Source organism: Echinops telfairi, unplaced genomic scaffold (assembly GCF_000313985.2).
Source record: "Echinops telfairi isolate 266 unplaced genomic scaffold, ASM31398v2 ScPeMD7_2;HRSCAF=8, whole genome shotgun sequence".
Lineage (NCBI taxonomy): Eukaryota > Metazoa > Chordata > Mammalia > Afrosoricida > Tenrecidae > Echinops > Echinops telfairi.
In genome coordinates this window covers 31,967,049-31,974,364 of record NW_022103898.1, presented here as the reverse complement: position 1 = coordinate 31,974,364, position 7,316 = coordinate 31,967,049, and positions in this window count along the sequence as shown.

Below are 7,316 nucleotides of genomic sequence, written 5' to 3'. Positions count from 1 at the left end.
ACCCAATGGGGTTGCTTTTATCCAACGACATTGGCCTCAGGTGGAATGTGGACAGGCTTTATGGACTTTGAAATCACCCAAGAGGACAGCAGGTATCTGAACGGCTTGGAAGCCCCTAGACCAAGTTCTCAATGATGTAGAGATCTGACATCAGATCCTTTTATTTTCCTCACTTGAACTCAAATCGTTACCGCAGCCAGGTAGGTCAAAAATAACCGAATGTCATATGACAGATTAACGGGGCCTATAGAAACCTGGAGGATACGTGTACTCTTTATATGGAACAGCATCTACTCAAGCCCCAAATTGTCGTTTGCCATGCAGAAATATGGGCTTTGCTGCAGATATGTGGGGTGTGCTGCCAGAACTTTTCAACACTCAAGAGCAGCCAGAAATCTAGGTTTTTATGTAAAGTGTCCAGATTTTAAATGATGGAAACTCATTCAAAAGAAACATCTAAGGCCTAGGCTGGCCAAACCACCTCAGATGGTTGAATTTGGCCCAAGGGCTGCCAATGTGCCTGGGTGTGAACAAGGCAAAGGGGAGCTCAGAGAAAGCTTGTTACCAACCTGGAAAAAGTAGAGACAGAAGGATTGGGGCATGCCAATGAAGGGACTTCCTGTGAAGGGTATACAAGTATGCATTGATTAATGTTCATAGTACGCTCTGTGAAATAGGACATGATATGATTTGGACATTATATGAACACCATAGCATATAAAGAATTTGTATGTATGTAACTCTGGTTAGCTCCACTTTGTCATATACAGTAGGGCCGTACCTATCATTGCTGACATCAGGTGAATCTTGGCTTAAGGAAGAGAAAACCAGAAAGATATTTTATTGACTATGCAAAAGCATTCAATTATATAACTATGTAGATCATATAGATACCATTGGGAAGAATTAGAATTTCAGGCCACTTAATTATGCTCATGAGGAATTTTTACAGCTACCACAAGGCAGTCCTTTGAAGAGAATAAGGGGCTACTTCCTGGTGTAAAATCAAGAAAGGTGCACATCAGGGTTGTATCATCTCACCATACTTATTCAATCTGTGTGCCTAGCAGAGAATTCGAGAAGCTGGACAATGTGAAGAGCGTGACATCAGGATTGGAGGAAGACGTATTAATAACTTGTGATATGCAGATGACATAACCTTGCTTGCTGACAGTGACCAAGACTGGAAACCCTTCCTGAAGAAGATCAAAACCTTCTGTATAGATTAATCTGAGCATAAAGAAGACAAAAATCCTTACAACCAATGGACAACAAGCATATTAAGTGTAGATAATTGAAGTTGTTAAGAATTTAATTTTACTTGGCTCCCACTCAATGCCCATGCGAGCAATAGTATACATACATATACATATACATATACATTGCATTGGGCAAATCTGCCACATAAAGAGGGGGATGTCACTGTGAGGACTAAATTGCTTGAGAACTGGACAATAAATCAGGAAGATCAAAAAAGAATTATGTCATTGCATTAGGGCGTGGTGAAGAACATCGACTGTACTACTGACTGCCAGAAGAACCAACAAGGATATCTCGGGAGAAGTGCAGCCAGAATGCTCTGTGGAAGTGAGGATGATGAGATTTTGTCTCACATCCTTTGAATGTGTTTTCCAGACCAGGGCATCATGTCTGGTGAAGCAGAGGGTCAGCCAGCAAGAAAGAGGACATGGAAATGACTGTCGTTGGTGGAAGCAACAAAGGCGATGCTGTTGTTGATAGCTGCCCTGGAGTCAGTTCCGACTCCCAACGACCCCAGGCAGAACAGAACAAAACACTGCCTGGTCCTGTTGCCGTCCTCACGATTGTTCTGTGTGAGCTCGTTGATGAAGCCACTGTGCCATTCCCTATTGTTGAAGGTCTTCTTTTTCTCTGTCAGGCTACCTTACCAAGCACGACGTCCTTCCGCCAGGACTGGTCTCTCCGGACAACATGTCCAAAATCTCACCATCCTTGCCTTTAGGGAACATTCTGGCTGTACTTCTTCCAAGACAGATTTGTTTATTCTTTTGGCAGTCCATGGTACTTTGAATATTCTTCTCCAGCACCATAATTCAAATGCATCAATTTTTATTTGGTCTTCCTTATTCAATGTCCAATTTTCACATGCATATGAGATGACTGAAAATATCATGGCTTGAAAAAATAATAATTTATAAATTATCAAGGAAAAAAATGAGGAGCTGATACCAAGGGCTCAAGTAGAAAGCAAATGTTTTGAGAATGATGAGAGCAACAAATGTACAAATGTGCTTGACACAGTGGATGGATGTATGGATAAGAGTTGTACAAGCCCCCAACAAAATGATTTAAAAGAAAGAAAGAAAAGAATAAAGTGTTTGACAAACGCTTAAATCAAAAATAAAAGAAAGAAACAAGGAAAATATCATGGCTTGGATCAGGTACACCTCAGTCCTCAGAATAACGTCCAGGCTTTGTGGACTTTTAAGAGACGTCCACGTTATGCAGACTTCTAAGAAATCGTGTGCAGCAGATTTACCCAGTGCAAGGTATCGTTTGATCTCTGGACTGTTGCTTCCGTGAATATTGGTTATGGGTCCTTGACAACAATCTTTTCTCTGTTTACCATGATGTTATCTACTGGAACAGTTGTGAGGGTTTGGGTTTTCTTTACATTGAATTGTAACCCATTCTAAAGGCTGCAGTCCTTGAGCTTCATCAGCAAGTGCTTCACTTCAGCAAACAAGGTTGTGTCATCTGTATACCACAGCTGGTTAATAAGCTTTCCTCCAATCCTGATGCCACATTTTTCTTCATATAACCCAGCTTCTCTGATGAATTGCTCAGCATACAGATTGAATATGATGAGAGGTTGCAACACAGGCACACATCCTTCCTGATTTTAAACCTTGCAATATTCCCTTGTTCTAGTCACACAACTCTTTCTCGATCCATGTACTGGTTCCACATGAGCGCAATAAAGTGGTCTGTAATTTCCATTCTTCTTAAGGCTATCCATAGTTTATTATGATCCACACAGTCCAATGCCTCGGTATAGTTCAAATATCACAAGTAAGCATGTTTCTGTACTCTCTGCTTTCAGATAAGATCCATCTGCCATCAGCAATACTATCCCTTGTTCTAAGCCCCCTTCTGAAGCCATCCTGAACTTCTGGCAGCCCCTTGACACTGCACTGTGACTGTTGTTGGATGATCTTCAGCAAAAGTTTTACTTGCATGTGATATCAATGATCCTGTTCTGTAATTTGAGCATTCTGTCGAGTCATTTTTTGGGGAATGGGCACAAATGTGGATCTCTTCCAGTCAGTTGACCAAGTAACTATCTTTCAAATTTCCTGGCACAGACGAGTGAGTGTCTCTAGTGCTTCATCGGCTTTCTGAAACGTTTCAGTTGGCATTCCATCAGTTCCTGGAGTCTTGTTTTTGGCTAATGCATTCAGTGCAGTTTGAACTGCTTCCTTCAGAACTATTGGTTCTTGATCATATGCTCCCTTTGTAATAGTTACATGTCCACTAGTTCTTTTTTGGTACAATGACTATATTCTTTTTTTTTAATCATTTTATTAGGGGCTCATACAACTCTTATCACAATCCATACACACATCAATTGTGTAAAGCGCATTTGTATCATTGCCCTCATCATTCTCAAAACATTTTCTCTCCACTTAAGCCCCCGGCATTAGGTCCTCATTTTCCCCCTCCCTCCCCGCTCCCCCCTCCCTCATGAGCCCTTGATAATTTATAAATTGTTATTTTGTCATATCTTGCCCTGTCCGACGTCTCCCTTCACCCACTTTTCGGTTGTCCGTTACAATGACTATATTCTTTCCATCTTCTTTTGCTGCTTCCTGCATCATTCAATATTTTGTCTGTAGAATCTTTCAGTGTTGCAACTCCAGGATTGAATTTTTACTTTATTTCTTTCAGTTTAAGATATGCTGAATGTATTCCTTCTTTCTAATTTTCTAACTCTAGGCCTTTGCATATTTCATTAGTGTTAGTTTGTCTTCTCAAGATGCCCTTTAAATGTTTCTATTCAAGTCTTTGATTTCATCATTCCTTCCATTTGCTTTAACTACTCTGTGATTAAGGGCAAAGTTCAGAGTCTCTTCTGATGTTCACTTTCTCACATTCTTTCCTTTATGTTTTAATGATCTTTTTTGTTTCTTCATGTAAAATGTTCTTGATGTCCTCCCCCAGCTCATCAGGTCTCCTGTCATTGGTGTTCAGTGCATCAAATCTGTTCTCAAAATGCAGGTGGGAAGGACCCAAGGTTGTATTTTGACTCTCATGGATTTGTTTTCATTTTCTTCAGCTAAACTTGAACTTGCATGTGAGCAATCGATGGCCTATTCCACATGCCACCCCTGGCCTGGTTTTAGCTGCTAATCTTGAGCTTTTCCTATCATCTCTTCCCACAGATGCAGTCAACTTGATTTCTGTTATTCCATCTGGGGAAGCTCATGTGTATAGTTTCCATTGGTGTTGAAAAAAATGTCTTGGCTATGAGCAAGTCATTAGTATTGCAACATTCTATCATTGATCTACAGCCTTGTTTCTCTCTCCAAGACTTCATGTTCCAACTACTGTTGCTTCTCCCTTGTATCCAACTTTTTTAAAATTTCGATTGTCAATAATTATCAATGTATCTTGATTTCATGTTTGATCAACTTCTGACTGAAGACATTGTTACAGTCCTTCAAGTTCTTTATCACTAGGTATTGTGCTTGGTGCCTAAATTTGAGTAATAGTTATACTGATTGGATTTCCTTGAATGTAGACAGAAATAATCCTATCGCAGACAACAATGCACTTAAAGATGGATCTTGAAATGCCCTTTTTTGATGATGAATGCAACACCATTATTCTTAATTGTTTCATTACCAAATCGTTCAAAATGGCACTACCAGTCCACTTCAGCTCACTAGTGTCAGTTTTTATGCATTTCATTTCAGTTTTACAACTTCCAGTTTTCCTAGATTCAAACGTCATACATTCCAAGTTCTGATTATTAATCGATTATTAATTCCAGCTGTTCCTTCTCATTTTGCGTCATGGCTCCTCAGCAAATTAACGTCCTGAACATTTGACTCTGACAAGCTTTAGTTCATCGTTAGCGTGGACTTTGAGAAGGCGACCCTTTCTCATTCATATTTTGTGTGCTTTCCCGACCCGAAGGGCTCCTCCTTTGGCCCTTTCTCTCCCAAGGTTCTGTTTCTTGTCCTGAGGTTTTCAGTGTCTGGCACGGTTTCAAATCTGTGGGTAAGGTTTTCAGGGTCTAATTCCTCAGAAGTAAACGGCCTAGTCTTGCTTCATCGTCTGTTCTTAGTCTGGAAGCTCTGCTGAAACCTGTTCACTTTGGGCGACCCTGCTGGCGTTGGAAACGCAGGTGACACAGCTTCCAGCATCACGGCAACACACAAGCCACCACAGGACAACAAACTGACAGCCAAGTGGTGGCGGCTAAGGCTAGAAGAGAACATTGAATAATTTACTGCCTTGCAGTCTCTACCGACCACAGGATGTCCATACACCCTCGGAGGTCCCGGACAAAGGAGGCTTGTTTATTCCTTTACGGTGTTAGTGAATGAGTAGAGTTAATAGCAGAGGGTGGCATTTAAAGGCACAAGGTCTAGAATCAGACAGACATGACTTTAAATCCTAGGTCCCCATTTACTTGCGGTGTGACTTTGGGCAAATGACTTAATCTCCTTGTGCCTCACAGTCTCCATCTGTAAATTGAGATCAATGAGTGCACCTAATTGGAAGGTCACTGGGAGAATGAAATAAGATCAGCAAGATGCTTAGCTAGTGCCTGATATGCATCGTAAGTACTCGATTTTTACCTAGCTATCTTTTTTCATAATAAAGTATATACTAGAGTAAAACAGAAGCAACTCAGAGTCACATCACAACAAGACTCCTTTGTCCTGGACCTCAGAGTATGTGTAGACATCTTTGAGGCACAAGGCCGCCTGCTCTCCCTGCCTGGCTCTATTACTTTTGGCGAAAAAACCATGGCAACCTGGAATAACCCAGGCCTCTCTGGCCCACATTCTTGGCAAGCATGCCAGACCACTATGTCTCACTTACACTGATTACATCATTACTCTGGTCCTGAGCTGAGAAGTCAAAATCTCCTTCTCGTCACAGTTTTGTATAAACCATTTTAGTCTGTCGGTCTGACAGCATGAGTTTTCCTTTTGCTTTCCCTTCACCCCCACTCTGGCCCCCTTCTGACTTGCCAAGTCTCTGCTAGAGCTCAGTTTCCCTATGGGCTTGAAAAACCCAGCATTGACTTTGACTTGAGGTCCTTCCATCCATTGGCCAGCTTGAGGACACTCTTTCCTTTCTTGGGGCCACAGAAATCTTATCCTTGATCACACTGCTACTGAGGAATTGGGGGCCTTTCCCTCCAAGCCACTTGTATGGGGGACATAGGTAGGGGCCATCATGCCTTCTTCTTTCTCCTCAGTGTTTCTCCTGGCCTGCTTGGTCTAGCTAGGGCGGGTCAGTATCACTTACGCCAGTGTGGGGCTCTGTAGAAATGCATGGGTTTGGCTTGGAGCTGGTCCTTCAAAAGATGGACAACTTCTAGATTCATTGAATACTTTGCCCCATTTTTCCATAAACCCACTGATTTTCTGACTTTCCTCCCTGCCCCTCTGACAGGAAAAACTTGAGACCTTAAAAAGACACCTTTCAGAATTTATAGAGGTCTAAATACAGGCATGTATATATGTAAATATATTTATATATGACCACGGGGAAATAGATCTATTTGCATATATCTATAGGTTTAGTATTAGGGTAGCAGATGGACATTGGGCCTCCACTCAAGTATTCCTTCAATGCAAGAACACTTTGTTTTATTAAACTGGCATTCCATGATGCTCACCTTCCCGATATGATCGCTGAAGACAAAGCAGGTGCATAAGCAAATGTGGCGAAGATAGCTGATGGTGCCTAGCTATCAAAGGATATAGCATCTGAGGTCTTAAAGGCTTGAAGATAAACAAGCAGCCAGCTAACTGAGAAGCAACAAAGCCCACATGGAAGAAGCACACCAGCCTGTGTGATCACGAGGTGTCGATGGGATCAGGTATCAGGCATCAAAGAGCAAAAAATCATATCACTGTGAATGAAGGGGAGTGCAGAGTGGAGACCTAAAGCCCATCTGTAGGCAAATGGACATCCCCTTACAGAAGGGTCACCGGGAGGAGATGAACCAGTCAGGGTGCAGTATAGCAATGATGAAATTGACAACTTTCCCCTAGTTGCTTAATGCTTCCTCCCCCCACTATCATGATCCCAAT